The sequence below is a fragment of the Onychomys torridus genome, chromosome 17, assembly GCF_903995425.1.
Source record: "Onychomys torridus chromosome 17, mOncTor1.1, whole genome shotgun sequence".
Taxonomy (NCBI): Eukaryota; Metazoa; Chordata; class Mammalia; order Rodentia; family Cricetidae; genus Onychomys; species Onychomys torridus.
Window position 1 is genome coordinate 42,330,566 of NC_050459.1, and position 13,862 is coordinate 42,344,427.

Genomic DNA, 13,862 nt, shown 5'->3' on the forward strand with positions numbered 1-13,862 from the left:
GTTTTGCTTATTGTAATCATTAACAATTAGTCTTTCAGTCTCTAGAACATTATGCATTAAGGGGTGAAGGATGGGGTCATACAGGTCATTTATGATCATGATCTAACCCTCCCATGTGTACTTTCACTAGCTGGCTCTTTATGTCAGAACCACAGTCCACTGCACAGGTACCATGTTCCCACCTACTTAGGACCATTATTTACGCTGTTCCCTGCTCTTTCTGGAGTGGCACTAAAACTCTTCTCCAATCTAATATTTACTCATTCTACTTGCCCTCCAGGAAATGAGTACAGGAACACAGGAACTTGTATTTGTTCTGATCATTACAGTATACAAATGCTGAAACCCATGCCTGACAAGTTATAGGTACTGAGTAAACTCTGGGTGGATAATGAATTCACTGCAGCGTGATTCTCACGGCAAAGCCTTTCGTGCCTCTCTCTACTCCAGAATTTGTTTGCTTTCTTTATGAGATGTGGTTATCGCCCATGTACTTTGTACTAGAGCACACATCTCAAGCTATGGTAGGACAATCAGTTAACCAGACTCTTTGAGGACAACAGAGACACTGCCACTTGGTATGTGCCAGTTATCACGTTTACCTAAAGCTATGTACTGAATGAAGAGATGAATAAACACTGTGGCAATAATGCTACATTAGGCATTTTAGTGATCTAAGGAAATCGGACTTACTCATATTCTCCAGAACCTTGTAGTTAGCTAATGGGCGGGGACCAAAACCTTCAAGTAGATAGTGGTGCAAAGAGATAGACAATTAACCCCCAGCATTTCAGAACAAGGGGCTCTATAAACTATGTTCATCAGCTGTAACTTGACCTAGAAGTTTTAAGTGATTGTCACTCAATGATAGTGATGATCTCGAGAGGTACCTAGCCAACACGTGCTTGTAGACGGCCAGAGCTGAAAAATCTGTTGTGGGTGGAGGAGAGGACTCCATAGGTAAAGTGTTTGCCTTGCAAGCATAGGGACCTGATTTCAACCTAGAACACACATGGAAAATAAGGGTATGGTGGAACATGCTTGTAGTCACAAGTGCAGAGGAGGAAGAGATGGACCGATCCCTGAGGATCACTGGCCACCCAACTACAAGCTAATCTCCAGGACAGGTAGAGGCCATATCTCAAAAATAAAGGTCAACAGGGCCTGAGGACACCTAAAGTTATCCTTTGGCCTCAACATTCACCCACATGTGCTTGTAGATCCTCATCCATGACCACACGTACACACACCCACAAAGACAAAAATCCTATTGTGTCCTTGAGTTCAAGGAAAGTATACGGAAGAAGCTAGAATTGAGTTCAGAGAGGTTAAATTTTAATCAAACATCAGTTTTTTTTATTATTATTAATTGCAAGAATACAGCTCTCCTTGTCTATGCAGATTTGGAGCTGGTAAACCTCAGCCTTTGAACCAAGCTGGCCATGGTTTTTGTAAATCGAGTTTTATGAGCACATGGCTTTCCCAGGGTGCTCACATCCTGTCCATGGCTGGTTGCTGTCACAGCACAAGAGCAGAGCTGGGTGGTTATCATAGAGATCATAAGGCCCATAAAGTCAACAATATTTACTGTTTGGCCCTTTTCAGGAGGGATTTGTTCATCTCGGAGTTAAACTATCAGGATTGAGTGGGAGAAACTGCTGTAAAACTAACAACAACAACAACCCCAAACCGTATGAGCTACCGCTCAGAAAAGACATGCTGGAAGATTCATGGAGGAACACTTGAAGGTTCAGTCAGCCCTCTGTGACGACGGGCTCTGCATCTGTGGATGCAACCAACTGAGCAAAATATTGGGGGCTTGCTTTTGTGCTGAACACACACACACACACACACACACACACACACACACACACACACATTGTTTTTCTTGTTGCTATTCCCTGAACAATTATTTCTATAACTTTAAGATTGTATTGGGTATTATAAATAACATAGGGGTGATTTGAAGTATATGGGAGGATTTATGCAGCTTGTGTGCAAAGTACTGAAGATTGTCCTATCTGCAAGGGGTCCTGGAACTCATTCCCATGGGTATGGAGGAACAGGTGTATTTAATTATGCATGAAAGGGACCTCCCCCAAATAAAGGATGCATGAGTGATTTTTTTGTTGTTGTTTAAAAACATTGGTGTGTGTGTGTGTGTGTGTGTGTGTGTGTGTGTGTGTGTGTGTGTGTGTGTTTGATGGCTCATATGTGGAGGTCAGAGGGCAACTCTATGAAGTTAGTTTTCTCCTTTCACGGTGGAGTACTGAGGATTGAACTCAGGTCATCAGCCTTGGCAGCAAGTGCTCTTGCCAGCTGAGCCATCTCACCAGCCTGTGAGTGACATTTTTGAGGGATCTGAAGATCAGGAATTCAGTTACAAGGAAGAAGGGCAGGACTACACACTTAGAACTGAGATGAGAATGAAGAGGTGAACACATTTTATTTGTGGAGAGATACATAGGATTTTTCTAGCCTGGGCTGAAGCTTCTCATTGGAAGTGAAGGGTAAAGTCTATCTCAAATGAAGCCTAGGAAAGAGTGCAGAGAACCAGGAGTGTAGGGCTGAACCAGCTGAAATTCTTCAGCTAGGCAATGCGCATGTGGGATTTGAAAGTTCTTGTCCAGGGCAATGATAAGACAGAAGGGAATGGACTGGGGTCTCATTGGCTTGGGTTGAAGAGGATTGGGGAACCCTAGAGGTGGTCTATTGAAAAAGACAGACTAATTAGTGATAGGGAAAGCAAATTCAGCTCACAGATAGGCCTTAATTTGCTCATAAAGTACTTGAATATGAAAAAAATGAAGTGTTACAGCTATAAAAAGGACAAATATTTATTTCTGATGAGTCTTTAAACATCACGATGTATGGTAATATGGGATGCATTTTTAGGGGATCGTTGGCAGGTACAGGCTGAGTCACATTGGGTGGAGTTAGCAGAACCAGGGCCTCCATTTCAGCCATCTTTAATCATGTAATGTAATCCTGTGGCTGTAGGGATTAGTGACCTGCTATGCCATGAATCAGATGGACATGAAGTTTGAAGAGGTCGTTAATTTGGAAAAGAGCCCACACATTCACATTTCCTACCTGTCCTGAACCCTCATCTCCCATTCTTATGAAGCTGAGAAGTCACTTCTTCCAATTATAAAGAAGGGAGCCTCCCCAACCCTCGCTTTGTGTATGTGTGTGTGTGTACACACACACACACACACACACACACACACACACACACACACACACACACACACACACTTGATTAGATATATGGAGCTTGTAGGTGAATGCCTGCCTGGAGGTTATGATCTCTGCTTTAATTCCTTTTCAGCACACCTTTCACCTTTTCCTCTCACTAATTTCTCACAGCACATCATGCCTGCAGAGCCAACACTCCAGCCCCGGGCACTGCCCTGTTTCCCAGGACCACGGTTTCCATCTCTCTTCCCTATGCCTGCAGCCACAACAGCTTTTGTTGCTGCTTTTCAGCACAATTTTATTTTTAATTCTTTCTCAAACAAAAACTGTTGCTCCGAAGAAAGGTTTTTTGAGGGTAGCTTGAGTTATATTCCCAACAGGGTTCTTTGGACTCCTTCATGTAGTGTTTTTCTTTCTTTGCCTGGCTGTTAAAAATAGACAGCTGCATCCTTTCTTCCATATACTCAGGACGACAGCTAACTTAGACGGGTGGTAACGTCTATGCAATGGTCTCTAATCTGTGGCCACTCTAGTTGATCGGGGGTCTTCCCTACCATCCCTGCATGGGATGTCCATCTTGCCACTGATAACCTGCTCCATAAAAAGTGCAGCCCCTACCATGGACGCTGCTGAGCCTATGATAGAGACAGGGCCAAGGTGTGATCCAGTCACACAAATTTTATGTTTGGAGAGAAAATAAAAATGGTCTGGCTTCTGAAAAATAGTTTAGACCAGAATCTTGTGTTAGAGGCAGTCTGTCAGAAAGTGGGAACTCTGCCAGGAGACTTAATAACTAATATTTAGTGTTTTATTAAATTAAAAAATGCATGCTACAGCATTTTGGAACTGGTTGGTATCAAAAATTGTGTTGAAAACCTTATCCTGATCAGAAAAGGTCAGCCATGAGCTTAATCCCAGGCTGTTAATGTCTTCCTGCCTTGTCCTCGAAGGGAAAGGGCCAAAGTAGATGGTCCTGAGGGGCCCGTGGGCCAAAGCTGTGAATGAAGAGGTGGATGGTGGAGCTGTGCTTGTCCACAGGGAATATCGCTTTTCATCCAGTTTCTTTCTGAGCCCAGTTGCCTGGATCAAGAAGTTGCTGAAAGCCCCAATTTTTCCCCAGGGCAAGGACTGAGGTATGGGTAAGACTGAAGGGCTGTGCAGAGTCCAGGCTATGACTTCCAAAGTCTGAGCCCCTCACCCCCTTTAATCTCTTTAACTTCATAGTGGCAGCTCGACTTTTCTACCTTTTGGGTCCCTCTTCTGCTTCCTGGATTAGTCAATTTTGCCATGTGGTATTGACCATAAGAAATACCGTAGACAGAAAGGATTGAACAGTAGAAAACTATATTCTCATACTTTTGATAACTTTAAGTCCGAAGCCAAGGCAATGATAGTCAGGCTTGATTTCTTGTGAGGCCTCTATTTCTTTCTTCTATATGTGCACAGAGAGGCAGCTCTCTGGTATTCCTTCATCTTATAGTCACCAGTTATGTTGGATTAGGGCCACACCCTTACGCTCTCATTCACTTTAATTACTTTTGTAAACTCACTATCTCCAAATCCAGTCGGGTCCGGTTGTGGTTAAGGATTGAAACATAGGAATTTTAGAACACAGTTCAGCCCATCCTATTTATCTCAGAGGGCTGATATGAAATGGACAGAGTAAAATGAGATAACATGTGCAACGTACCTCATCAAACTCCTGAGCCACTAGGGAATCCTGTCCAAAACCACAACAAACAATGTAAAGAACATTGCTGGAAGAAAGAGTGCAGGGAGCATAAAGTGTTTAAGACAAGAAAAAGGATGGAGAACAACTGGTTGTTTCAGAGTTTATTCTGGAAGCCATCTAATTATGACTACAGCAGGAGTACACATGTCTTTACTGTTGCAAGTATTCCTTTTCATTTTTATTGGTAGAAATTTGAGTATTATATTTAGTTGTTGTTGTTTTTTTTTCTGGTCTAGAAAATCTGAATCTACCTACTTCCATCTCTCTGCAGTAGGCATCACTTACTGTGATAGCTAGAACACTAAGACCTGGGATGTGGCCCCATGGTGACGGCTTGCCTAGCCTGTGTGAGGCCTTTTCAGTTCCCCCAAATCCAACCAACCAAACCAATCAACAACAACAATCAACGTAATCAAGCTGGGTTCGGAGTGTATCCCAGTGATACAACACGTACCTAGCATGAATTAGGCTATCACTTAGAATCCAAGCCCTACAACCCAAAGAAATACTTGACTAGACTGAGGTTGTAGCTCAGTGGTTGAGCATCTTTATGAACACAAGCAATAAGTTCACGGCTGATGGACCGCTGTCACTCCACTGAAACCTGTAGGAAGATTATCAGCATGTCTTAGGCCTAATACTTGCTTTACAGGGAACTCGTTCTGTTCCTGAGCCAGTGAATCGATGGATGGTGGTTAAAAAGGGCTACAGAGGGAGGGTACTTAAGTATGATTTGTATTTGGTGGTGCTGAGAAATCAAATTCAGGGCCTTGCCTATGCTAGACAAGTGCTGTGACACTGAAGTACACTTTGTCACAGAATATTTGTTTATCTATTCAAAGATATGTCGCATTTGTTTAACTATGTAAAGATGTGCTGCTGTTTTACCTTGTCTGCCTAAGGCACCTGGTTGAGCTAATAAAAAGCTGAATGGCCAATAGTGAGGGAGGAGGTATAGCAGGACTTCCAGGTAGGGAGAATAAGTAGGAGGAGGAATTTAGGCTTGGGAGAAGAAGGAAAAAGAGACACCAGGGTCTAGCCAGCCAGACATGGAAGAAGCGGGAAAGTAGGACTTACAGAATGAGAGAAAGCTAAAAATCCCCAGGCAAAAATAGATGAATAGAAACAGGTTCAATTAAGTTGAAAGAGCCAGGGAGACAAGCCTAAGCTAAGACTGAGCTTTCATAAGTAATAAGCAGTCTCTGTGTCATTGTTTGGAAACTGTCTGGTGGAACAGAGAAAGAGCTCAGCTACATTTGATGCCCAATGTGGGGCTTGAATTTCCACATAGGATCCGTGGAAACTGAAAAACAAAACAAAGCAAAAAACAATGAATGTGGCTTCTTTAAGAGGCACAGGAGCACTTGAGAAGCCAGCACACAAAGTAGAAACAGCAAAGTAAGTAAAAACTCCTGCTACAGTGTGGGCACCAACTTCTTAGAACTGGGATGGTTAAATGTAGCTCTCGGTTGAACGCAGTTCCTGTCTAACCACAGCTCTTGGCTAGGCCTGCAGGATTAAGGCTTGGCTCTCAGGGACCCAAGGAGGGGGCAGAACAAGCTGCCAGAGCCACATGGTGGAGAGCCTAGATGCTACTTAGCAGTTTAAGGTTTGGCTCCTATGGTCAAAGAATGCCAAAGGTACACAGTAAAACAGGTTTAGCCCCCTATTCCCCCCAAAAACCCTTTAAGCAGGTTATAGTGTGTGGAGGTGCTTAAGAAAGAAGAGAAAATGGGTATAAATAGTCATAGGAAAAAATAGATAGTTTAAAATAATTAAGTAAAGTCTTTAAAGAAAGTAAAGTAATAGAAAAAGAATATGCCATGTGAAGATGGGAAGTACACAGGGGGTCTGGATTGTCTATGCTTTTGTGTTGACTTTGAATTTTTTAAATGCTGATAAGAGAATGGTAGCTGCTGAGAGACATGGGATTGTAAAAGGCACTGATAAATTAAAAGGAATTGATACTTTAGGGATGTCTTAACTTTAAAATTGAAGTCAGAAAATGTATTGCATTGGGGGAGAGGAATCCTGTGGAAACAAAAGGCTGTGAATGCCTTCAAAGTTGATAGAGATCAGATTTGATCAGAGGAGACCTCCTGAAAATCTTGGCTACAGACATAAATAAACCAAGAAAAACTACAAGACAGGTGACATATTTATGGATCCCTTGGCATGGGGACAGTTCTGTGACTGAACAACTAATGTTACAACTAGTTTTTCCAAGACTTGACCATTATCTCAATTTTCTCAGAGTCCCCTAAAGATGCTGTAACCCCCAGATAATAGGGATCAGGCTAGATAACACAACAGCCATATTCCCAAGATGTGTGTGTGTGTGTGTGTGTGTGTTTTGGTCGTTTGGTGGGTTGTGGATGTCAGTCATCATTTAGGGTGAGATACAGGAATATAGATAAAAAAGACAACTATTAATCTTAAATATTTTACAGTGGTATGGATTTTAGTATAGTGATCCAAATTTAAAGATATTTTTGATATATTGTATATGTGTTTCTACTCTTGTTTAAGATATTGTACCTATGTAGCTCATTTAAAAATGTAATGTATAACTAAGAAATACAGATTAGTAGTTAGACATCTATAATAATCATAGATGTAGTCGTATTAGGTGGGTTTTCAAGGTTAAGGTTAAGCAGATATATTTTAGAAAGCTAGATGATCTTCAAATACTTCAGAGACCTACAGAATATAGCAATTAAGATGTTTTAATCACATAAGATTTTTCATGACAGTGAAACATGTCTGCTCCTGGCAGCACCAATCTACTTCAGAGATGACGGCCATTGAAGAACATCCGTATCGAGTTTACTTTCTATGATTCAAAGCTTGCTATTTGGGTAAGAAACTGCTCTTGCTTTGACTGCTGACAGTATTTTGCACAAACTGCCCAAGGAAAAGACTACCTAACTTTACCAAGACAAGGTAGAATAATCCTTCAAAATGTCTGCTTCAGAGAAAAGTCTGCCAGATATTCTAGGCCTGTAGGCTGAAGATGGATGCCCCAACATTGTAGAGGAAACTTGGGTGACCGTCCAAACAGTACATGTTTCTGTCATTTTTATAGATTTGGATGTTGCTTGCACTGCACTTCCTATTTGCTCAGGTAATGTTGTATCCTCACACTCTGATAGAGTTGAAGATGAGAAAGTTATAGTTATAGTTTTCCCTGTTACCAGATTCAGAAAACATTTACATAAGAGATGCAAAGTTTATAAGGTTGAGAAACATAAAGGCTTGGATTGTTTATCTAAAAACATGTTTTGAGGTCCAAAAAGATAATTTTGGGTTGGTAAGACAAGTTAGAATAAAAAGTAAATTAGGTACAAAACTTTGGACTCACCAAGATAGGATAGATAATGGATAAATTTCTCTGAATTTGCCAAATACAAATGGACTGGATATTATAAATGTAATTCTTACTTGATAATTGTTCTTATTGTATATAGTCTTACTATGTTAAAGATGAACCTTTTTATTTAGACAAAAGGGGGAAATGTTGTGGAATATTCAACTATGCAAAGATGTGTTGCATTTGTTTAACTATGTAAAGATGTGTGGCATTTGTTTATGTTATGGAATATTTGTTTAACTATATAAAGATGTGTTGCTGAGGCACCTGATTGATCTAATAAAAAGCTGAAGAGCCAATAATGAGGGAGAAGGTATAGTTGGGACTTCTGGGCAAGGAGAGAAAGTAGGAGAAGGAATTTAGGCTTGAGGAAGAAAGAAAATGAGATACCAGGAAGACCACAGGGCCCAGACAGCCAGACATGGGAGAAGCAGGAAAGCTGGACATACAGAATGAAAGAAAGCTAAAACATCCCAAGGAAAATATTAAGTCAAAAGAGCTAGTAGGACAAGCCTAAGCTAAGGCTGAGTTTTCATAATTAATAAGAAGTCTCTGTGTCATTGTTTGGGAGCTGGCTGGTGGGACATAGAAAGAGCCCGGCTACAGCACTCCTGAGTTTCTAATAAAGCACTTGATATTTTCAAAGTACTTTAGAGGCAGTTGAACAGTAGAAATATATTCATGAAAAGAGGGCATGAGGACAAAACAGTTGGATTGCTTAAAACAGCTTGGATCTGTGTGTGTGATGGCTAATCTTCATTATCACCTGGACTTGATTGATAGCCATCTAGGAGTCTCTAGGTGTGATGGTGATGGTATTTCCAGGGATTGATTGAAGGAGGAAGATCCACTAGTGCTGTAGGAGGAACCATATGGGCTGGGGACCCAGACAGAATACAAAGGAGAATGCTATCTGAATGGCAGCATCCTTTTCTCTGTTGTCAACTATGCTGTGAACAGCTCTGTCCAGTTATGCACTTCATACCATGATGGATGAACAGATACCTCAATAAATCCCTCCTCCTTTAAATCACATCTTTTATATATTTGGTCACAATATTTCAAGGAGTAACTAACACATTATGTATGTTTAGTTAGACACAGTCTAATCTTTTTTTAAAAAATATATTTATTTATTAAATTTTATTTCATTTTATATATCAACCCCATTTCCCCCTCCCTCTCCTTCTTTCGCCTCCTCACCTCCCTCCCCCTCTACCCCATCCACTTCTCAGAGTGGTTAAGGCCTCCCATAGTAGTCATCAAAGTCTGGCATACCAAGTTGAAGGAGAACCTAGCCCTTCCCCATTGTATCAAGGCTGAACGAGATATCCCATCACAGGGAATAGGCTCCAAAAAAGCCAGTTCATGCACCTGGGATAATCTTGTACTTTACCCAAACAAGCTTCTCCTCAGTGCATTGGTACTTCTCAAAGACAGTTATCTTTTTCCTCTTTATTTGGCTACTGAACTTTTAGACATCCTTTGAATATGATTTTAGGTTTCTGTAGCCATTACAAGACTTAAAAAAATCTCTTAACTATAGTAGTTGCCAGAAGGAGAAATGATTAAGAAGAAATGTGAAGGGTATGATAAATGATTAGAAGTACCATTATGTATGTCTAGGATAATATAAATGGAGAGAGAGGAGATTTAGTCAAACTTTGAGTCTAAAAAAGAATTGCATGATTATACAGCATCCTGCAGGTAGCCCAGCAGGGAGGAAGTTGTTTACATTTGAAGGCACTGTCCCAGAGATGACCCAGAAAACCCAGCCTTCAGAGGACATTTGTTTTCTCCAAGCCATGTCTCAGGGACCAGGGAAAAAATGAGGACACAGTTTGAAAAAAAAATAGCACCTACATTGATACATTGATAACATTTAAATAGAAGGGCTTTCCTGAATTTGTGTTTGTAATGATGTTTTTTTCACCATCTTCTCATGGGAAAAGGGACCAGGGCTCTGTGTACTAAAGTTTCAGGAGGTAGTAGTTTCAGGCTTTGGGAAACAGGCCCCTGATTTTCTAGATTCACCATCAATGGCAAAGCTAGAGGGCTAGTTGGATACAAATGAGGAGAGGTTGGTGGTTCAAGTTGGGGAGGCAGAGCATGAGCTGTACCATCAGGAGGGTCAGTCAGTGAACTCTCCCTTGGAAAAGCGGGAAGCAGACTCAGGATGTGGTGAACAGAGAAAGCACAATGGGATTCTCAAATTATGGAAGGAGAAGATGGCTTCTGATTGCTTCATCTTTGTCATGGGATGTGATCTTTCTGACTGTCATTTCTACATTGTAATCAAAAGGAACAAGCCTTATCCCTCAGAAAGCAACTGAAAATCAACTTCATTTCATGAACCTGGCTTCAATCTCATCTATACATTTCTGATTTATGTAAGACTGATTTTATGTTTTCCTGGTTCACTTCTCTCTCTCTCTCTCTCTCTCTCTCTCTCTCTCTCTCTCTCTCTCTCTCTCTCTGCGCTGTTATTAGAGACTGTGTAACTATGCAAGAACAAACAAATGCTTGTTCTACCCTTAAAGAAGGTAGACAGTCAAGGGAGATGAACATGAGTAATGATGTACTGTGTCTATGCAATACTGCTTCACTCTGAAATTCAGTCACATGGAATTCTGTGGAAGACCAAGTCTATATCTACTGACCATGTCATGCTTCAGTGTCTCCACCAAGCCTGTGCTGCCTTCCTAGACACTCTTTGCTTTCTTCTTCCCTTAAAAACTCATATTTGACACTCATCTCAATTACGACCCTGGGAAGCTTTCCTGCCCTTCTAGTCATATGCCAATGATGACAAATATCATTAAATGCCATGTCATTAAAGTGCCTTGTGTTACATGGTCCACTTAACTGGCCATCTTGACCATGATGAAGAGGGGTGAAAAACTTGTATAATGGGAATCTTAATCCTTTATCTCTTATGTGTACAAGTATGTGTGTATGTACCCATGAGCATCCATTTATATGTATTTCTGGTGAGTGTTCCTGAGTTTTGTAAGGAGAAGAAACAATGAACCCTTGCCTAGTTTATAACATATCTGGAAGATTCTGAATTTAAAGGGTTTTCCCACTAGATGAGGCCTAACCCAGGGCAGGCAAATACAGGGTATATGTTGAAGTCGAAGGGCCCACAAAGAAGGTGTTAGTGATGTGTAGCAGACAGGAGCTGGTTGAAGTTGCTGCAAATATGGCTCTAATCAGGCCTTTCCTGTCAGTCTCTTCTAGTTTCAGTGAGCAAGATAAGGCCAGAGGAGGAGGAGGATATTGAAAATGATGGTTTTATTTCATGGGACACAAAGCAATGTGATAGAATATTAAAATACCTTAGAGTGAAATGTTCCATCATTTCATGTTGGAAACCTAATAGGAGTGTTTGGCTCCCTGTGGCAGAAATTACAGTTTTTCTCTCTCATTTATTATGTTCTTTTTTTTTTTCAAAGTTCCCTCTACAAATTTCTTAAATTCAGTTTTACTTTGCCTGCTGCTTTTGTGTGGATCTACTGTTGACACAAGCTAGTTTTCATCATTCGAAACCTCGCTCACAAATCTCTTTCTTTAGTCAGTGACCTGCAAACTGACAAGCCTTTCTAAACATACTTTAATTTATATCATTTTGTGATGGTTTTCCCCATCACACTCTCTTAATTTTTTAAAATCCCCTTTCCATGTGGAAGTTTGTATAAACGTCTAATGCCTATTAATTTGTATCAATTTACAGCATGCATTTCAGCATAATGTGAAATGTTTATTTTTAATGTTCATACTCATAGATAATGCATAGTATCAAGTTTTAATATAAATAATTAACATATTTATTCATTGTTCACTACCCAGATCCTTCATGTTTACAGCCTATGACTCGAATATTTGGTAGGGTTCATTAAAATCCATCACCCAAAAATATTATTTGTGACATCTTTGCACATATGTGAGCAAGATATATTACTAAGATATTTTAGGAAAACTTGCAATAAGAAGAAAGGAAGTTTCTTACTATTACTTAAAGGCCAATTCAATATTCTTTGGAGAATATAATGTTGAAAGCTGTTTCTATCAAGCAGAGAAAAAAAATCACACTAACCCCCTCCCCCCAATATTTCAGCTTCACTAGTACATGTTAGCTCTTAAAATGAAAATTTTCTTAATTATTATCTAGGGGACCAAACCTGTTTATTGTTTATTAAAAGCAGTTGGGTTTTAAAAATTGTGATTCATAATGAAATTTTGCATAGAGGGTTTTTTTTTTTAAGTTTATTTATTCATTTACTTTTGGTTTTGGTTTGGTTTTTGAAGCCGGGTCTTGTTATATATCCTAGGCTGTGCTCAACTTGTAATCCCCCTGCCTTAGACTCCCAGGTGCTGGGATTATAGTCATGCACCACAACTCCTATCTTAAGTTGAAGTAATTGAACTTTTGTTTTTATTATTCATAAGAATGGGGAACATCTTTTAGTCTTCCCTGTCATACCCCTTATTTTTGTAGTTCTTTACAAAAGCGTGAGTCCAAACATGCCTGTTGAATTAGTTAATTTTCTGTTGTTGGGATAAAAAAGACCACAAACAAAATCAATTTCATGAAGAAAGCATTTCTTTGGGCTCTCAGTTTCAGAGGGACAGTTCAAAATGGTGGGGAGCATGGCAGCAGATGGCCAAGGAAGGAAGATGAGACACTGTCTCTTCAGACACAAACAGGAAGCAGAGAATTGGAATTGGGGTCAGGATATGAACGATCAATGCCCGCCTCAATTGACATAGTTTCTCCTGCAAAAGCTCCACCTTCTAAACATTCTACAACCTCCCCAAACAGCACCAATAACCAAGGACCAAATATTCAAGTGCGTGACTTGATGGAGGACATTTGTCATTCAGACCACAGCCGTCTTTGTCTGGCTCACTTGCCTCCAACTCCATTACGAAGTTGCTTTACTACAGAAGACTTTGTAGAAAGAACCAGTGTTTTGGGGTTACATGCAGGTATATTCAAATTGTGACTCTGTAAGCTAGCTTCTGGAATTCTCTGAGCTTCAGTTTCTAGCCATATTATGGAAAATAACCCTGTCTGTCTCAAGGAATTGTCTCATGCACATATGGTCCATGATGTATAGGGCATTCTAGAAATTCGTGTGTGTGTGTGTGTGTGTGTGTGTGTGTGTGTGTGTGTGTGTGTGAAAGCACCATCCACCAACACAGTGAATACAGTGTGAATAATTACAACCAAGCTCATAATGATGTAACTACACAGGAAAAAAAATGCTCTTTAAAAAGAACTCAATAGAGAAATCAGACTGTCAGTCAATGATAACACAAACTGTTAAAACGTAATTAAAAAGTGTTTTCAGAGTAAGGAGATTAAAATCTGTAGAGACCAGGAATGGGTAGTCCCTCACAGAGAGGGGCATCCCTCCACATTGGAATGGCCTTGGAGAAATCACTACTCCTACTGCTACTGAGTAGACTCTATCTCAGGAGGCAGCACTCAACTTCTGCAGGAAACATAGAACTCTTCAAAGCCCACCCAGGGCTTTCTTTATCCTTTGCTGCTCCCGG

At 40.4% G+C, this 13,862-nt stretch overlaps 1 protein-coding gene across 6 annotated transcripts in view; it reads right to left on the reverse strand.

The window, feature by feature from the left end:
* The window catches only part of Tenm3 (teneurin transmembrane protein 3), a 2,620,641-nt gene that overhangs the window by 677,508 nt on the left and 1,929,271 nt on the right, over positions 1-13,862 (reverse strand). The window lies entirely within an intron of this gene.